This window comes from Lygodium microphyllum, chromosome 10, assembly GCF_053477565.2.
Source record: "Lygodium microphyllum isolate KBCC chromosome 10, Lygodium_microphyllum_v1.1.10, whole genome shotgun sequence".
NCBI classification, from domain to species: Eukaryota; Viridiplantae; Streptophyta; class Polypodiopsida; order Schizaeales; family Lygodiaceae; genus Lygodium; species Lygodium microphyllum.
In genome coordinates this window covers 124,247,772-124,268,683 of record NC_141144.1, presented here as the reverse complement: position 1 = coordinate 124,268,683, position 20,912 = coordinate 124,247,772, and positions in this window count along the sequence as shown.

Below are 20,912 nucleotides of genomic sequence, written 5' to 3'. Positions count from 1 at the left end.
GTGTTGTTTCCCTCTTCGTACAACCACAGAGAAGTTGAATTCTCAGAGAAAAAGGAGCCATCGAGCTAAGTGGCTTGTAACACAAGGTTTGTTTACTAAATATAGCAAGGCTTAATGATCCACAAAGAAGGTGAAAGGAGTGGCCAACAAATAATGCCAAAATTTCTTCACGGCAAACACCATGACCAGACCTTCTCTTTCTGTTGTCGAATAGTTCATCTCCATCTCGGTGAGTTGTCTGTTGGCAGAGCTTATCGGATAGTTGAGATTGTGTTCACCCGGTTGGCACAACACTGCCCCTACAGCGAATTTCGAAGCATCAATATGCACGTGGAAGGTAATGGTCCAATCTGGGACTCGTAGAATCGGTGATGTGGTCAAGGATTTTTTTAGTTCCTCATACGCATGTTGGCACTCTTCAGTCCATTCAAATACAATCAATAGCTTGTACAAAGGTCTAGCAGTCAATGCATAATTTAGCACAAACCGTCGATAATACTCTGTATGGCCTAAGAAGCATTGCACTCCCTTATAGTTGGCCAGGGGGGGTGGAAGATCAATAATGACCCTGACTTTTGAAAAGTCCGTGGTGATGCTGTTTTTTGACATCATGTGCCCTAGGATACATCCGTGCTTTACCCAGAACTGGTACTTTAAAGGATTCAGAGAGAGACGATATAAGCGACATCGTTCAAAGACCACTCGTAGTCTATCTAAATGTTCCCTCCAGGTCAAGTGCACACACAAGTCGTCTACGAAGACCTCCAACCCTTTCCTGAGCATGTCTTTAAAGATAGTGCACATAAGGTGGCTGGAGCATTTGTCAACCCAAAGGGCATGACTATGTAGGTGAAGACACCCCACTCAGTAGCGAGTGCAGTCTTATGCCTATTGTCAGGATGCACCTACAATTGATTGTATCGAGAAAAGCCATCTAGAAAACTGTAGGCCTCCTTGTCCGCCACTCTCTCGAGCATGCTCTCGATGTATGATAATGGGTAGTTGTCCCTCTTCGTTGTAGCGTTCACTTTCTTATAATTGACGCATACCCTAATCTTACCTTCCTTCTTTATTATAATGACTATGGGTGATACCCAGTTTGTGTGCTCAATTTCATAGATGAATCCCGCTCTCATTAGCTTGTCGATCTCTTCCTTGAGTGCATGAGCATGTTTTGGATTCATGGGGTACGATCGCTGCTTGGCTGGCATTGCATCTGGCATCATGGGTATGTTGTGAGTTATTACACTTGGATCTACCCCCTTGAGTTCTTCCAAGGACCAGACGAATACGTCTATATATTCTCGTAAGAGGGCAACGAGACGTGTTTCCTCCTTCTCTGTCAGGTCATCGGCAATGAAGACAGGTCGGGATGTCTCCCCATCCAGGGCTAGGTTTACCTCCTTGATCTTGGCGGGCCCCACAATGGATTTGCTTGTTTGCCCTTGACATTTAGCACCCAGGATTACTACCCTATCACCGTTTTTGAATCTCGTAAATATCTTGGGGAGGTCATGTGGTTTTTGTTGTTCGTCCACTCTTGCATCCTTAGACTTGTCTGTCCTTTCTTCTTTTAAGCATCTGTGCCTCAGGTGGACGGGAAGGTCCCCTTTGGTACGTCTAGTCTTGGAATGCCTCGGTATTTTCGGGTCACTTTCTGAGCTCACTTCTGACTCGGAATTGAATTCTCCATTTTCGCTTGGTGAGGTAGTCTCCCCTGGTGGTCGCAGCTCGAAGGGTGACTCTGTTTTAAGCATTGGTGTGTTACCTGGTTGGGTTAGCCTGCTTGTTCCAGATCTATGGCTCTTACATGTTCCAATCAAGCGTGGTCACTGTCCATGCGCATGACCCCTTGCTCTATCTCGAAGGTGTTCTTTTTCTTCAACCTGGAGTCTGCCCATATATGTTCTATCACTCGTCCTTTAGTGTTGTATTCTATGGTATCTACCTCATCCTCACCCTCATCATTGAAGCTGTGGCGGTCCTTGCATTTGTCATTGGAAGCATCTTCATCTGACCACTCGTTGTCTCCAGGGTCTTGGTCTATTTCGTGTGGTTATTTCGAAACTAGGGCCCAATTGTATATGAGGTTTAGGTCATGCACCCTAGCCCATTGCCACCTTGGTTCATTTAAGAGATCTTGGAGTGGCTTGAAGTTTGCTGTTGGATTGCTTGCTAGCTTTCGGCCAAATACTCTAAAGACCCCTGGCGCTCCCTCCAGTTGGTTGGCACTTGGAAGGTGACAGGGTGGGGGGTCTTTCGTGAAGGTTTCCTGCCATCATGCAGATTGGTACTGAGGGTGCATTCTTGGGTTTGCTGATCATCTTAAGGGCTTGTTTGTACTCCTCATCGTCTGAGAATGGCAGGTCAATGGTAGCAAGGACATGCATCTAGTCTTGCTCGTCTTCAAGACATGGGATATAATTAGTTAGGGGCCCATAGGATTTCCTGATCTGGGTACCACCCTTGAGCATCGTGGAGATGGCGTTGAGGTCAACTGGTGGAGTTTCCTAGGAGTCCATTTCTACCCTCACGGTTGCTATTCTATTGCTTAGGAAGATGAGACCATTCCCCCAATCTTCTATCACTATGGCATTGCACATCCAAGGTCGACCCAATCGGACATCGTAGTCCACTCCCTTCATGACTATAAAGTCAATCGAGAATTGGATTCCAGCAATTTTTATTGGCAAGTTTTTTAGCACCCCAAATGGATTCACTTTCATTCCGTTAGCTAATGTGATGTTGAACCTCGCAGTCTCGACATGTGGGTTGCCCCAAGTCATGAGCACTGCATGGCTCAGTACACTGACTCCCGCCCCAGTGTCTACAATCCCTTTCCTTGTTATGTCACCTAGGCTTGAGACCGGTAAGACTGCGTGCTTCTCGGTGCCTTCCCAAAAAGCATTAATGTGCAAGGATTTGGGCATAGAGTGTAACGTCAAACTTGATATTTGCGTCTCTGCATCATGTTCTTGTAGGTTTGCCGACCGTTCGCCCGTCGGGATTCTCTTGAAGAAACTTCTTACATGGATCACATAGTCACAGATGCTGTCTTTTTCCTTATGCTTGATGTTCATAATTCGTATTAGCAGGTTATCCGAGTATCTGGGCTCGAAAAATCTCTTAATGGGGAGGTTTTTCAATCCATTGAAGTTTACTCGCTCCGCGGCATCTAGACTTGTGCACCAAGTCTGACCCTTGTCTCCCAAGTAAAGCTCGAATGCTTGAGAGCATTGAGTCAAGTCGGTGACACCATTGGCCTCGCAGACCTGCTCGAACTGCTCTATAAAGACGTACGGATCATCCTGGGGCTGGTACTTATCAAGTTGCTTTGCGACAACTGGTATCTTAGGCTGGCTCTTGGAGCCTTGGTTCACCCCCAACAGTGCTAGTAGTGACGTGGCCAATGTTATAGTGCTCTACGCCTACTGATGTGTTGTCTTGTCTAGCAATCGCTTTGTGCGAAGCTCACTTAGCGTCAAGTCACCTTCTAGCACTCTCTCATGGTCAGTTTGATTTCTGCCTGCTAGGTTTAGCACTCGATGTATCTCTCGCATCTCTGTGTTCTACCTCAAGCTCCTAGTCTTCTGGTCTCGATTGTATTCCATTATGCCTCGCAGTGCCTTTGTGGGCTAGTTTGCTTTCCTCCTCTAGGTTAGCTATAATGGCTTCTGCTGCTTTACCATGGTGCTCACACCGAGTGTGAGAGTAATAGCTACTCACCAACTGTTGGATCACTTCTGGAAAAGCTCTTAAGTCGAATTCCTTGTTCTCCTTGCGGTTTGAGCTTTCCTCCGACATGGTTGTGTTATCTTGCTCCACTAAGCTATCGATAAGGCCAAGGAGGTCGGGTAGAGCCAAGTATACTATTGCTATTCGCTTAGTGCTATACTGGGCTCCAATTGTCTGTCTATGTCTCCACTAGTTGTCATTAAGGCACTGGCTCTCTCGACAACCTACTCTAGCTGCTAAGCAGCCACATCTTGTGAAATTGCCTATTCCTTGTACCAGAATCGAGTCCCGGGCATCGAAGTGGCTCCCAAAGGTTACCGCCGTTGAGATCTAGCTGGGTTTGTTGTAAACTTTCACAAAGTGCACAACAGTCTGACTCAGCCCAACTCGTCTAAATTGCAGGGGCCGAGTGGTAGAATCGGATGGGCCAAATGGTTGAATAAGGGCACTGGTCGAACTTGCAGCTCGGACGACCGAACAGGTATGCCTGAGGGCCGAGTGACAAAAGAGGGCCGAGCGGTTTGAGGACCGAGTGACAAAAGTGGGCCGAGTCAAAAAAGGGCCGAGGGTCGAGTGACAAAAGAGGGGTTGACTCGGACGGGCCGAGCGGTACGTGTCTGGGTCTAGCGGTCCGAGTTATCCTAGTGGTCCAAGGGCCGAATGGATTGAGTAGTCCAAGTGCAGAATGGTCTGATTCTGGGACTCGGCCCAAACCCAATCCACTCAGACGGGCCGAGTCGTGCGCGACAACGGCCACACTGGGGATGATCTCGTTGAATCCAACGATCCATGCAAGCACCAAGCACACCAACTTCTAGATCACAACAAATACACAACAAGAAGGTTCTGGTGTACCTGAATTGTATGAAGAACTCCCCAATGGCAAGGTCGAATCGAATCAATGTTGGAAACACACGCACACACACACACACACACACACACACACTCTCTCTCTCTCTCTCTCTCTCTCTCTCTCTCTCTTTCTCACTGCTAGGGTGAAAAATGAGCTCCTCTATAGTCCCTTGGCCCTTAAACCCCTCCCGAGTAGGGTTTTTCCATCCCCAATCACTTACTTGGCGGAATTAATTGTTCCAACCACTTTGTTTCCCCATGTACCCTGATCTGTGTTCTACCCTGTTTTACAACAGTAAACCCTATGCTTCTCCAAACTTATTTTGTAACCCTATCCTATGCTAAATGCAACAATAATCAAAAGCAAATGACTGAAATGATCTCCCCTTGTTTCCCAATCACTAAACAACAAAAATAACCAGAATACTTACTTGTATTGAAGATCTAAAGCCCCAACTTCCTACCTATCTCAAGCTTCGGTTCGGGGATGAATCCCTTACTTCGACGCTCGATATGAGGCACGCAAGTGCTCAAGCCTGAATCCATCGGTCCCGGCAATGGAACCAAAATGTGGGAGCTCTTGCTCAACCACCAAGACCCACGGACCGCTTATTGCTTCAAGCATTCCAAGGAGCTCTAATGGCTACCTCTCACATAGCCGACGCGCCTTCAAACCTACGAATGTAGTGAGCTTACCTCAATGCCGAAATGAGTTGCCTCCTTCTTCTCACACACCAGTAGCTCCATGATCCTTGATGCTAGCTCAAGCACCCTCAAGCCTCCTCCATCAAGCTCCATCCACCATAGCCGTGCACGCGTGAGCAAGAGAAGAGAGGAGAATAAGAGAAGTGGAGATGGTGAAGAGCTTCACCCACTTGATCCCTCACTCCCACACACTCTCACACTCCCTCCCTCAAGAGCACACACATAAGCAAGAGAAGGGAAGAAGGGAAGAAGAGATGTCTCTTGTTAGCCACACACCCAAGAATGAGCTTCCATTCACTTTTTGAACTTTATATATACAAGCCCTAAAATTCCATGGGCGCCCATCCTTTTTACATGACCGGCCTTTGTGGCAAGGTCCTTTCTCCTATTTCCCTTTTCTTGCATCATGCCTTAAATCTACACCCATCTATTCCTTTAAATGGCATAGGAGGGAGCCTAGCACTCTTTTATAAGAGTTTTTAGAGTTTTTTGAGGTGCCTTCTCTTTAAAATTGCGCTTTCGCCTCAGCGTAGTCTTTTAAGGGCCACCTTTGTGCCTTTGCTCTTTTTCTATTCTTTTTTCGCTTTTTGCTTCATTTTTCAGTCATCTTGAACTGAGATTAACACTATGGCTTCTACATAAGGCTTGTAGATCTTAAGATCCAACCTTTTTTACTGCTTCATAGGCTTTCTCACCAATCTTTGATGTTACAGCTCCAAGTGTCACAAGAATAACTTGCACTCCGAAAGGCTTCATTTCAACCCTGGCAACATTAATTAATAGAAAGTTGAGATATAGCTAAGTTTATACAGAAAAAACTACAAATGCACTAGCAAGACATGTCCATCTTCCTATCAAAAGTGACAGCAAGTAATCAATCTAAAACACATCATTAAAACATAAGAAATCTTGGGTAGTAAAATGGTCATATATTAGACTCAGCAATTAGACATCATTTTGTGCTCAAGGGTTACACAGATCATCAGAATCAGAAAATAGATATCATTCATTATGCTTAGTTTCAGACAACTCTATTCTACTTTATGTCAACACTGCATAGGAGTGGTCTAAGTACTTTGTGAAATCGGGACTAATTGGTAGCATTACCAAGCAAACAGCAGATCATACATCCTTGGTGATATTTAATGGATGATAAGGTCACTTTTCCTTACTTTTAGGAAGAAATCAAGGTTTCCATAACACTGCCAAAATGGAAAAACTGTGCCAATTTCCAAACAATCCATGTTTACAGGCTGGTAGGATGGATGTCTTTTCTGGTGTTACGATAATGCTGCCAATCAGCCCTTAAATTTTAAGGGTAGTTGTGGGAGCTTTCGCTCAACCGCCAAGACCCACGGACCGCTTATTCTTTCAAGCGTTCCAAGCCGAGCACTAATGGCCACCTCTCACATAGCCGACGCGCCATCCATATCTACGAGTGTAGTGAGCTTACCTCCATGCCGTTCGAGTTACCTCCTCTCCCGCGCACTTCAGTAGCTCCACAATCCAAGTGCAAGCTTCAAGCGAGCTCCATCCTCAAGCTCCATGCTCCAAGCCTCATTGCCGCGAGCAAGAGAAGAGAAGAGAAGAGAAGAGAAGAGAAGAAGAGAGGAGAAGATGGAGGGCTTCTCCTCCTCGGTCCCTCACCCTCACACACTCACTCCCTCGCACTCTCACACTCCCTCTCTCAAGCACAAGCTCAAGCAAGCAAGAAGAAGAAGAAGAAGAAGAAGAAGAAGAGGAGAGCTACTTTTTGCCACACACAAGAATGAGCTTCTCATTCACTTTTCAACTTTATATACAAAACCCTAAATCCCTTTTGAGCGGTCATCCCCTTTTCCCCTTTTTACATGGCCGGCCATAGCCTAGGCCCTTTTTCCCATTGTCCTTCTATCTTCCTAGCTTCCTTTCCACCGCCCATCTACATTTACAAATTGCACGGGTGAGAGCCCGGCGCTCCTTGAATTAAACCATAATGCGCTTGCGCTCTTTTACAATAGTTTGACTTGCGCTTTTCCTCGTGCGCCTTTATCTTTCGTTTCTCTTTGCCTTGGCCTTTGTTTTGGCTTTCCGGATTTTCCACCGCCTGGCACTCTTTTACAAGATCTCAAGGAGCGCCTTTGTATTTTAAAATGCACCTTTCCCCCTTTGCATTTGCCTTGGACTTTTAAGGTTGCCCTTGCGCTTCTAGCCTTTTCTCCTCTTCTTTCTTTAGTCGAGCTACCTTTTTTCCGCCTTTGCCCTGCGTCTTTTTTATTTCATTTTGCTTTCTTCGTGTTGGGGTTAACAGTAGCCTGGAACTTCACTTGAGGGGTAGTTTTAGATAGTTTCTAACTAGTTAAAATCTTAAGTAATTGGAAGAATACAAAGAAGATTGGCTACAATAGTCCTTTTGAAGGTCAGTGGTGGCCAAAATTTGATTACATTTTTGGATTTGTAACCTGTAGGCTGTGTATAGCTGCTGCAACATGCATGCATACATACATATATCCATGCATTTGATTATCTGTGCACATATATATATATATATATATCCATGCAGGCATGCACATATAAATACGTATTTATTCATATGTCTATATACATGCACATATTGTGCATATGGATTTATTCATACATATGTGTATTTCATATATAGATCCACATATATACGCACAAATATAAATATAGGTCATACTGGTATAGTTTCACCAAGTGAACTTGATGGATCAGGGCATCATTTTTGGCTGTAGTTTGTGGAAAATGAGCATATAGGTTCAATTTACGCACAAAGACCTCCTACCTAATCAGAAGGCTAAGGCCAACTCAAAAGAGGTCTCAATTTGAGAGGATCTAGAACACATAAGAACCATGCTACTGAGACAATATAGCCAAGGTAACAAATTTCCACCTCAAAAACCAGATAACCTTGTAAGTCTGAAAACTATTGAATGCTCTCCATGCCCTATTCTATTGTCAAGCAACACAAAGAACAAAGGTACAAAACTAACTTGTCATCATGCACCTTTAAGTACTTGAGGCTTCAGTTCACTTAAGAGGTATGACCCAAATTCAAAACACCCAACGAAGTCTCAAGAAACAAGATTTAAGAGGATGATAAAGATCTCCAGATCATTGGCTAATCTATAATTAACGATTGACGATGCTAATTTTATTCACAAGTAGTTTTTAGATGAATCCGCATTATAATTCCCACATTGTGAATTATGACAACATTATAAGGTTCTGCAAGGGAGGAACCACATATTTAGCTAGGTGGGGCCAACAACCTCCCAACACTGACTAGACATAGCTATGTACACGAGGGATGCCCTTGCAACTGCATACCCAGCTAGTTGGGGGCTGGCAACCCCCCACTCACAACTTGCACCGAGCTATGTATGCAATCCCTCCCTCACAAGAGCTCAGGATGTTGAATATTAAATGTCTAGTCTGGGATCTCCCTGCCCATGCCCCTAGCCTAGCTAGGTATGCAATCCCTCCCTCACAAGAGCTCAAGATGTTGAATATTAAATGTTGAGCCTGGTAGCTCCTTTCTCCCAACTGCACCTAGATAGTATGTAGTGCCCTCCTGAGGAGAAGCTCATGATGTCGAAGAAACAAGTAAAAGAGCCCTTTTTTCCTGGGATCTTGTGCAGCGGTTGGAACCCCGACCTGATCCTGCACTTGTTTCAATGTGGAGAAATGTCAAAAACTTTTTGTGATTGTACGATGATGATGATGGACAATGATTATGATGGTGATATTAATCTTACTCTCTGTCAGGGTCCGCTGGCTCTGATACAAGTTGTGGTGTCCCAAATGATAGAAGCACGATGTGGGAAGATTGTGAACGTGGGAAGCATGGGAGGTCTAGTGGAAAATCCGCAGGCAAGTGGCTACTCTGCATCCAAAGCTGCGTTGCATGCACTTACCGACAGTTTAAGGTAAGAAATTTTTGTTTCCTTCCATATCTGCCAACAAAACTAATTACGTTCGACAACCGGATTGACTATAAAGTATGTAAGAAGGCCCAAGCTTTTACAAAGCTCTTCATTTCATGTTTGTTTTCTATAACATGTCTGGAAAAATGAAAACTGAAGCTAGACCTATGTATGAACTATATGCACTGGATGCAAACACCAAAATGCCCTAAAATTTCTTATAGTATCATGGAAATTGGCCGTGCTACCTAAAAGCCCCCTTGGAAATATACTTCTTGATAAAATGAGGATGCTTCAGCAGGAAAAACAAGGTATTAGATGACAAGGAGTCATAACAAATAGGCTAGTCACAAAGTTGGCTCATATATACTTAGCTAGGTGTTTCCACCTCAATTACCATTTCAGAGCATTCATGCAAAGGCCCTTCCTTCCTTACTAGCAAGCCACATTGTGATTATTGTGGCACCTAAATAGAACACCCAAACACACATGATGATGCATGGAGAGGAAGCCTCATTAGATTAACAAATTCAAATTGGGCGTGTGACATAGACACTAAAAGATTCATTATAGGCTTTTGCTTCACCTGGCATTAGTTGCTATAGCTCTATGCAACAAGTGACAATCTAAAGACATGGATTATCAAGTTCTAGCAATCTAGGTGGATGCTAGCTAGGATTGGCTTTCCACAAAGAGAGCTCATAGATTGTTAGTTGAAAAATGGAGTTACTTGGCCATATTAAACCTTGTATCTCATGCTTGCATGAAGTACATTGATATCTAGTACCATTATGTTTGAGTGTGTATCTTAGATTAGATTTTGAAACTATATTGTCCTATAACCAAAAATGTGGCAAGAGGGGGTGCTAAAGTTTATGGAAATCTCTTGTTTTTGAACTTGACAGTAGGTCAACAAGGGATTAGTTGCTCTTTTTGACTCTATCCATTTCTAGAACACTTATCTCACTAGGTCATGTGCACCTCATTATGACATGGCAACTATCCAATAAGTTCACCTTGTCTCCCATCCTTCTAGTATTTTTCACTCTCAAGACCCTGAATGCAACCCTTGCTTCATTGTATCATCTTTTCTCATTGCTTCTTTTATATACATATTAAGAGAAGGTTTTGGAGGGGAGGGGCACCACGTGGCAAGCATTTTCCCCCTCCAAAACCTTCTCTTCTTCTTTGCTAAATTTAATTCTCTTCTTTTATCTCTAAATTGAAAACCTCTCTTTCTCCTTAATAGGTGGGCATGGGGACCGGGGGGAGAGAAACCCCTCTTTCAGTTTGTGCTTGCCCCCTCTCTCTCACACACACATTCACCTGAGACCTCCCCCCTCCCCCCTCTCTCTCTCTCTCTCACACACACATTCATGCTAAGCACATAGCCAAGGAAGGAGGGAGGCAAGTCAGTAGTAGGCAAGTGAGGTGTAAGATCAAGTGGAGAGGATGGTGGCATAGCTCATAGAGGGCCTAGGGGAAATGGTGGCAGAGGGTCAATATGTACAAAAACTAGGGGAAGAAGTAGGTGGAAGAGATGCTCATAATGAAATGATGATGATAAGACTAGGAGAGGATCAAGAAATGGATGTGAAGATGTACTTTTCCTTGAGCTAGGCCATGCCCTCACACCTAATGGTGACCTAGGCCATCATTATGATGTACTCCAAAACTTCTTGCACCTCCTGCGGTTCTCTAGGGTTCCCTCTGACTCCTTGAAAGCCTACATAAAATCAACATACTGTTGAGATTTAGGCAATCACACCCAGTGTGCCTCTTGTATGGAGCAGTTGGGCCAAGGACATGCAGGCTTACTAGATCCCATAAGCATAGTGGTGCATAGTGCTCCTATCCTAAAGCTTTTCATGTCATTCTTGATGCCTTATCATATGATCCCTCATTAACCAAAATACATCTAATTGAAATGGATTCAATATCATCTATCAGTCAACATGTGGGGGAACTTTTGTATGGCGGCCTATTAAAGATAACAAGGAGGGAGAGAGAGAGAGAGAGAGAGAGAGAGAGAGAGAGAGAGAGAGAGAGAGAGAGAGAGAGAGAGAGAGAGAGAGAGAGAGAGAGAGAGAGAGAGAGAGAGAGAGAGAGAGAGAGAGAGAGAGAGAGAGAGAGAGAGAGAGAGAGAGAGAGAGAGAGAGAGAGAGAGAGAGAGAGAGAGAGAGAGAGAGAGAGAGAGAGAGAACAACTCAACTTCATTAGGCCTCTTGCTCTAATGGCCTTAAAACTTAGAATTAATCTTGTATTAAGAAATATATTGTTGTACTTTGTTCCTTACAATAAAGAATCAATGTTTTCTTCTTCTTCTTCTTCTTCAAGTTAATCCCTTGTAAGTTGTGATGTGACAATCCTTATCCTTGCCAAGAAGTTGTTGCTCCCATAAAAATTTGGCACAATTGCATACTTTGATCTTTCCCTATTGTGATGGACATGGTTGTGGAAAGTGTTATCACCACCTTGCAAAATATTCAAGAACAAATTCAAGAACTTCATGACAATAATGCATGATTACAAGCGGAGAAACCCCAACATTTTAGGTTCAAATACCTTCAATATAAACTCTAGGAACTCCAAGAGGCAAGTTCACTTTACGAAGGCCCTCTTGACATATTGTAACCACCCTCTTACAAGAAGGAGCAAAAGATTGGCCTATCTAAAATGTTTGATGGGACCAAATCAAAGTTTAGAGGTTTTTTGCAAGCAAGAGTGGTTGTCCATTTGCATAGAGCTTGAGTGCTATCCTAAGGATGCTTCTCAAGTGGGACTTATCAGCACACTCCTCTTAGATATAGTCCTCTCTTGGTTTGCACCCTTACTTGATAAGAAATCTCCTATACTTTATGATTTTGAAGCTTTTGTTTGAGAATTCTTAGCTACCTTTGGAGATATTGATAGAACTAGAGTTGTCGAGCCTCTTCTTAGGTGCATTTTCATAGAGGTTCTTTTGACAATTACTTCCTAAGGACAACTTTAGATTTGTGGGAGAAGTTATAGATGTTGTATGAGGCTCTGTTGACCATGTGAGCTATGATCCACTATGGTCAGTCTAGAGTATATGGAATTCGAGCCAAAGAATATGATCCGACCTTTCTGCTTCAGGTTACATAGGTACGTGATTAGCTTTAGTACATGTAGCCCACCCTTTTGGAGGCTCATCTTTTGGAGAATGTGCTCTATAAGCTCCCTTCAGAGTTTCATGGAGTAATTAATGCTTTATGGGTCTAGTGTCGATCCATGTTAGCTTTACTCATATGTCCTCCATGCTGCTTAAGCATGAGGCATCTTTGTAGTTATAGGGGAAGCTTCCATCTTGCTACAATGGCCAATAGAAGGATTTTGCAACTTCAAAGAGGGGTGATAAGAAGAAGTTGAAGTCCTAATTCTATAATTGTGGTAAGAAGGGATATCTATGCAAGGGTTGCAGGAATATAACATAATAGCAAGAGAAGGAGAAATAGAAAAATCCGGATACAAAATTTTTTGATGAGTCATCATCCTTATTCTCACTTAATCATGATTCAAACCCTCTGCCAAAGGTGAAGCATGGGAGGGATCATCCTCTATATTCAAGGGGCCCATAGGGGCCCCCTTGGCCTTCTAGCTTTGGTGAAGTGGTCATCCCTTAACAACTCTCTAGTGCCAAAGAGGGAGAGTGATAGGGTGAGAGTGAGAGGGTGGTAGATGTGGCAGTTAAGTCTCATCCATGTGTTTCATATAGGTGCAAAGGACCTAGATATGGGGTTTCCTCTTGGATTGATGAAATCTACTAGGTTTTGAAACTTGGAGCTAGGATTGATATCAAGATTCATGTTGAGTTGTTTTTCTTGATTGATATCTAGATCCATGGTCACATATGCTACTACAAAGGCATTATTGATAGCCATAGAGAGCTAACATGACTACTTTCTATTTTAAGGACCTGGTATGATCAACATCGATATTAGGTTATCTCCAAGATACCTTGGTGGTGGCTTGATTACACAATACTTGAGTCCGTAATCCATTTTGATGTTCATTGTTATGTATTACGATGAGTCAATATCATTGTGTATTGTATTGACTAGATCACCCATGACTTGAGAGAGGGTATTAGCATACAATATTAGTGCATGCGTGAGTCTGTGTTGTATTCATGGGCTATGTATGAGTTGTGGTGTGGGTTGCATTATCTGCACTTATTTTTATGTGGCTAACTAGCATTTTTACAAGCTGACCTATACTATTGACTGCACTATTATTGGCAAACTTTTCTTGATTTGGTATGATCAACATCGATATTAGGTTATCTCCAAGATACATTGGTGGTGGCTTGATTGCACAATACTTGAGTCCATGATCCATTTTGATGTTCATTGCTGTGTATTATGATGAGTCAATATCATTGTGTATTGTATTGACTAGATCACCCATGACTTGAGAGAGGGTATTAGCATACAATATTAGTGCATGCATGAGTCTGTGTTGTATTCATGGGCTATGTATGAGTTGTGGTGTGGGTTAGATTATTTGCACTTATTTTTATGTGGCTAACTAGCATTTTTACAAGCTTACCTATACTATTGACTGCACTATTACTGGCAAACTTTTCTTGATTTGGAGCTTATTTAGAGAATACATCATTACTGCAAGTTTTGTTGGAGAGAGTGAGCTAGTGCCCACAACTAGTGATTCACAATTGCTTCTATACTACCTCATGTCTTGGCATATGGATTTTGTTTCCTGAGCTTCCATATCTTGAGTTATTTTGCAATGTTGTCTCTTTTGTAGTGTTTCTATTCTATCTTGTGTTTTTCTAGTTTATTACAATTGGTTATATACTGCCTTATGTCCTAGTAAACTGATTCCCTTTCCTTCTCTACTTTGAGTGCTTCTTTCTTTGTATTGTTTCTCTTCTATCTTGTGTTTGTGTAGTATATTACAACAAATTCTCACACTTCCATTGTTGCATCCTATTCTGACATTTTAAAGGGCACATTACCTCAAGTGCATGACGCCCTTAGCATGTCTCCTTGACCAACTTATTGTCTGTTATGATTGCAATGACACGCTCTTTGTTGCCTCACCTTGTCTTGCATGACTCATTCAACAAAGAGGAGTGTCAAAATGAAAAGGAAAAGCTAGCAATGTACTCGTGCCACCAAATTGGATTGGTTGGTCTGTAATGGCATTGGAGTGGCAACTGCCTTGGGCACCGTCCATATATTTTGATCATCAAGAATTTGCACATGGTCCACTTAGCTACCATAGAATAATAACAAGCATCAAGCATTCCAAATACAACTAATTTGTAAGTTTTCCTTTACCGTATTCACCACTTGCCACCTTTCTTGCTAGTAATGTTCCATACCACCCTATCTGAGTGGAGTATACCTATTTGGCTTGCACCATTACCATCCCATGAGCTTCCAATGGCTTCATGCACATTTTCACCTTAGTTGACAAGTAGATTGTCTATTATACCAATTATACACCCATATATACATTTTCATCTTAGTTGATAAGTAGATTGTCTATTATCACTACAAGGATATGGAGGTATAGCGACGGCACTTTTCGATGCAAAATAGCGGTGTCGCTATTAGCGTCGCAAATAGCGACGGTACTCAGACAAAAAAAAACGTGGGCCGAAACCCGAGCGCGTTATTTTGCGCACATATATGAAAGAGAGAGAAAAAGGGAGAGCGAATATCTTGCATTTGAGAGGGAGAGGGAGAGAAAGAGAGAAAGAGGGAGAAGGAAAGCTTCTCACCGCTGCCGCCGCCGTTTGTGAAGAAGAAGAGGAAGTGTATGGAGGGTGAAGAGGAGCCGATGTCGCAAAGAGGAGCCGCCGAATCCTTCTTCGAGCCTTTACGGTGAGTGCATTGTTCCTTCTTGCTTTGTTTTTGTGTTTTCTCTTTTTCTTTTACTTGTTTTTGTTAAAATTCATGTGTATTGAGAGAGGAAGAGGAAATGAGAGAGGGAGAGGAAAGAGAGGGAGAGGAAGAGAGGGAAACATTAAACATAATAGGGAAAGAGAGAAAGAGAGGGAGAGAGAGAGGGAGGGAGAGGAAATGAGAGAGGGAGAGGGAGAGGGAGGGAAACAGTAAACGTAATAGTGAAAGAGAGGGAGAGAGAGAGGGAGGGAGAGGAAATGAGATGAGAGGAAGAGAGAAAAGGAAATGAGAGAGGGAGAGGAAGAGAGAAAAGGAAAGAAGGAATGAGAGAGAGAAGGAAAAAACATTAAACATAATAGGGAAAGGGAGAAAGAGAGGGAGAGGAGAGGGAGAGGGAGAGGGAGGGAGAGGAAATGAGAGAGGGGGAGAGGTAGGAAACAAAGGGAAACATTAAATATAATAGGTAAAGAGAGAGGGAGAGGAAGAGAGAAAAGGAAATGAGAGAGGGAGAGGAGAGAGAAAAAACATTAAACATAATAGGAAAAGAGAGGAATAGAGGGAGAGGGAGAGGGAGGGAGAGGAAGAGAGAAAAGGAAATGAGAGAGGGAGAGGAGATAAGAGAAAAAACATTAAACATAATAGGGAAAGAGAGAAAGAGAGAGAGAGGGTGAGGGAGGGAGAGGAAGAGAGAAAAGGAAAGAAAGAACGAGAGAGAGAGGGAGAAAACATTAAACATAATAGGGAAAGAGAGAAAGTGAGGGAGAGGGGAGAGGGAGGGAGAGAGAGAAGGAGGGAGAGGTTGTTGTTTTCTTGTTTGTAGTAGTAGTAGTTTTTTTTTTCTTTTCTTATTTATTGTTGTTTATTTTTCTTGTTTTTTGTTGTTGTTGTTGTAGTAGTAGTTGTTGTTTTTTCTTCTTTTCTTGTTTATTATAGTGGTAGTGGTAGTGGTAGTGGTAGTCGTTGTCATTGTCGTAGTCATAGTGGTGATCGTGGTCGTGGTCGTGGTCGTAGTAATCGTGGTTGTAGTAGTAGTAGAGGTTTTCTTGTTTTTTGTTGTTATTGTTATTGTTGTTGTTGTAGTAATAGTTTTTTTTTTCTTCTTATTTATTGTTGTCTAGTTTTCTTATTTGTTGTTGTTATAATAGTAGTAGTAGTAGTAGTTTTTTCTTCTTTTCTTGTTTATTATAGTGGTAGTGGTAGTGGTAGTGGTAGTCGTGATCGTGGTCATAGTCGTGGTCGTGGTTGTGGTCGTGGTCGTAGTCGTAATAGTGGTTTTCTTGTTTGTTGTTGTTGTTGTTGTAGTAGTAATAGTTTTTTTTGTTTTCTTGTTTATTGTTGTCTAGTTTTCTTATTTGTTGTTGTTATTGTAGTCGTGGTAGTAATAGTAGTTTTTTTTTTCTTTTCTTGTTTGTAGTAGTAATAGTAGTAGTAGTTGCTGTTGTTGTTGTTGTTGTAGTAGAGAGAGAGATATGTTTTGTTAAAGAAAATGAGAGAGGGGGAGGAAGAGAAAAAGGAAGAAGGAACGAGAGAGAGGGAATAAACATACAACATAATAAAGAAAGAGAAAAAGAGAGAGATGGAAGGAGAGGATATAATGAATTGATAAAAAATAAAGAGAGAGTGGTAGCAAGCTCCGGTGCAACACCACGAGACAGAAAACACTCCGACATACGCTTCTCAAACAATTTAAGAAAGAGAAAAAGAATGATAACAAAAACAAATTGTTTGTCGTAACGTAGACAAAATGGAAAACGGTGAAGGTCTTGATGTTCAAGATCGCAAGGTCTATCTTAATGAGCGTATCCCATGTCCTTGCTCTCAATGTAAGCTGGCAATTAGACGAAAACGTTGATTGTCTATAGAACACGTACGACGCTTCGGCGAGTTTAAATCTGAGATCATTGATTAGGCGAACTTGGATTTTCAGCAAACGGTAAAAAAAGTTAATATCAATCATGCATTGTATTCGCAAGCTAATTGAATACCATATACAAAAAGATTGGGTGTGATTGGCAAATTTTCTATCCAGGAAGGTAACGTCTCGTCGTCCCAAGGAGGAGTGCACCCTTTGCGGCCAATTAGAAGAGTTCGTGGGCGTCCGATGGATGGAGTGCCCTGAGCCAATCCACCACTTGGAAGGTACTACCCAATCTATACCACCAAAACCAGAGGAGACAGATAGCCTTTGAGACTTACCTACAATCTTGGAGCCTGAGATGGAGGCAATGATCGATGCATTGATTCCCATGGATGTTGAGACTTTTGATCCGCTTAGAGAGGAAGCATCCATACCATTATATAATGGGTGTCGAGTATATCGCCTGAAGACACTGCTTGCACTTTTAAGTGTGCAAGCAAAATACGGGTGGAGCAATGTGAGTGTGACCGAGTTGATCAGGTACCTTGTATGTATGCTTCATTGATTTCTTTTCGACACTATCATTAAAAACATTTGTATTTTTTCAAGGTGTTTTATGATTTTTTCAGATTATTGAAGTATCACATATTACCACTTGCAAATACCATACCCGAGTCTCGTGATGATGCACGACATGTTTTACGAAAGCTTGGCATGGACTACAACAATATCCACGCATGTATCAACGATTGCATACTATTTCGAGGAGAATATGAGACTATGGAGACATGTCCAAAGTGTGGTTTTCACAGGTATCAACAGGACTTGCGAGGGTAAACCATCCCTCAAAAAGTTCTTAGACACTTTTCGCTTATCCCCCGTATAAACTACATGTTTCATACGTCTGGCATGGCGAGCTTGACAACATGGCATATGTAGAATAGGTCCATAGATGGAGTTCAATGAATATCAGCGGATTCACGCGCATGGAGCCACATTGACTCTACCTTCCCAGGCTTTGCCCAAAAGCCAAGGAATATTTGGCTTGGTCTTGCAATGGATGGCATGAATCCATTCGGTTTGCGCTCAACTTCTTATAGTGTGTGGCCTATAGTCCTTGTCAACTACAATATCCCTCCATGGCTTTCTACGAAGAAAGGACATCTCATCCTTAGCTTACTCATCCCCGGCCGCTATAAAGTCAAAAATATGGACGTGTATCTTCGTCCTTTAGTTAATGAGCTTAAGATTTTGTGGGAGAAGAGGGTCATCGTGCAAGATATGAGCAAGTGCGATGGTCGATGGTCTGCCAATATTCGAGCCATTCTCATGTGGACGATGCATGACTTTCCGGGATTCGAATAGTGCTCAGGTAAATAGGCTTTTGTTCTCATTGGTAATATCTATCATAGCTGATTCAAGTTTATATTCACTGGATAGAGGTATTGGGACAGGTTTGGTTATCTCAGGTTATCATGCATGTCCATTGTGTAGGCCACAGTTAGACTTCCGAAGGTCACGAACCATGAAGAAGATGGTATATCAAGGACACGCCACTTTCTTGCCAGAGGGTCATGAACTCAGGGAAGGTTTTCTTGGATGAGCTTCAACACGTATGAATGCCCAAAGCTGGTACAAGTTGAAAATGGTCCATGCAGAGTCACATCCAAACGGAATGCAACAGTTCTCAGTTTTCTATGAGTTGCCATATTGGGCCCACTTACTGATCAACCACTTGTTGGGCAGCTTGCTATGGAACCACATCACAAGAAAGAGAGACACTATAGGGGCACGAATGGATTTGAAGGAGGTAGGAAAGATGGAGGCGCTTTGGCTGCAGTTGAGTGCTAATGGTTGCATGCAGCTACCTCGCGCTCCTTGGGTTTTGTCCACTAAAGAAGAGTGCATTGTGAAGCAAATAGTCAAGTCTATCTGCACTCTGATGGGTATGATACGTTCTCTCAGATTTGCATTTTCTAAAGACGACCAATTATCAGGGCTAAAATCCCATGATTGGTATAAGATATATTAGGTTTGTACTACGAATGGATTGTAAGTGGCTTGCACATTTTGCTATTTGGAGTGTAGTCATTGTTCATAATGCTTTCTCATTTGACAGTTTGTACTACCGATTGCGATCACAGAATGCCTTACTCTAGAAATACGCGGGGCCATTTCACAGGTTGTCGACTTTAGTGCAATGGATCTCACAGAAGGAGATTAAGACGTCCTCTATTGAATCCGTGAGGCGGGGAGCAGTGGAGACAGTCTGTTTCTTTGAGAAATATCTACCTACCAGTATGCTCACGATACAAATCCACCTTCTTGTGCATCTTGTAGATGAAGTGGAGATTGCTGGATCTGCCCATACACGATGGATGTTCTTCTTGGAGCATTTCATGAAAACCCTGAAAGGCTTTGTGCGACAACGAGCTCAGCCAGAAGGTAGCATGGCTGAAGGTTGGTTGGTGTCTGAGGTGCTAGTGCATATTTCACAATGGCTACCAACGGTGGATCCAGACGACAATATGCTATGGTCGGCTGAAGGATGATGATAGACTGACCAAAGATGTGGTAGTTGGAAATGGGGTAGAAAAAAAAATAGATACTACAATGGAGGAGAAAGTGAATCGATTTTGTATGTTGCATAATACATCTATGGAGATGTGGCTTGCCAGGTACCAGCAAGCTAGGCAAGATTGAGAGGAAGCGCGATCTGAATTTCAACATAGTACACGCCATTGACCGATTCAATATCCCAAGGGCATGGAGGAGATGCCGCAGTTTATGTCAACGCAATGGTTTCATGGAGCTTTGACCGCAGCGTCTTGCGAAGGGGTAGAGGTCTCAACCGAGGAGTGGAAATTCTCGAGGGGATGTAGTCCAAAGGTGGTGACGTGTTTAGGGTTTGTCGTATCTATATTTTTTATGCGACAACTAATTGAGTGTTTCAATGTACAATACAAAATATAGTGTAATGTGGTCGCACGGATGACATTTTCGCGTGGAGCGTATTGACAAAATGCGCTCCACAACAGACTGTGGTATCATGGCAAGGTTCAATCAAGAGAGCTGACAACGAGAAACGGATCCAAACACGGTTATAGATAAGATGAAGTATTTTGGAAACTTGCAAAGTATTGTTACGGTGGATTACCGTAGCTTCTCCTTGATACTATTCGATGTACAATGGTTCAAAGTGGTACTTGAAGAAGCTGGAGTAACAGTTCGACGAGGTTCATCTGGATTTCTCGAAATAGATTCTGAAAAAAAATGGACGAATTTGCACGACACCTTTGTGTTGCTGGACCATTGTAAACATGTACATGAACTCATTTGTTTGTTAATTGTATTATGACATGGTACATATCACAATAGTTAAATCTCTCTTGTACGTGTTTGCGAACATGCAATCTTCTATCTAAACCCCCGACAACCTCGATGGTGGTATGCTATACCTTCAGCTCCCTGAAGTGTGAGAGTATATGATCAAAGCGATGTTTCGAGCATAGTTGAGGACAATACGCAAATAGAGGGGTCAATATTTCAAGGGGTGGAGGCCACCAAAAGCTTAGCGCATGTAGAGGAGCCAGCATCGAGTAATAATGATGAAAATACAGGAGTCCAAGAATTCTTTGAGAACGAGGTGGACTCATCCTTTTATGGTGACATGTCTATCGATCTTCCAGTTTATGCCGAGTTGTGTTAAGAGATTGACATAGGACCATAGGATACTTCATACTTGGAGCATCCACTTACTCAATTCGTTGACTAATCGCTTAGTACATAAGATATCCATTTTAAGTAAGATCATTTTTTAAATATTTATATTACCGAGATTTGTATGATTTAAATTGATTATGCTAACATCATTTTTTGTTTGTGCAGGTGACCTTTATGGATACTTAGATCATTAGGATGAGTCGAGAGATGAGCGATAAGGAGTTG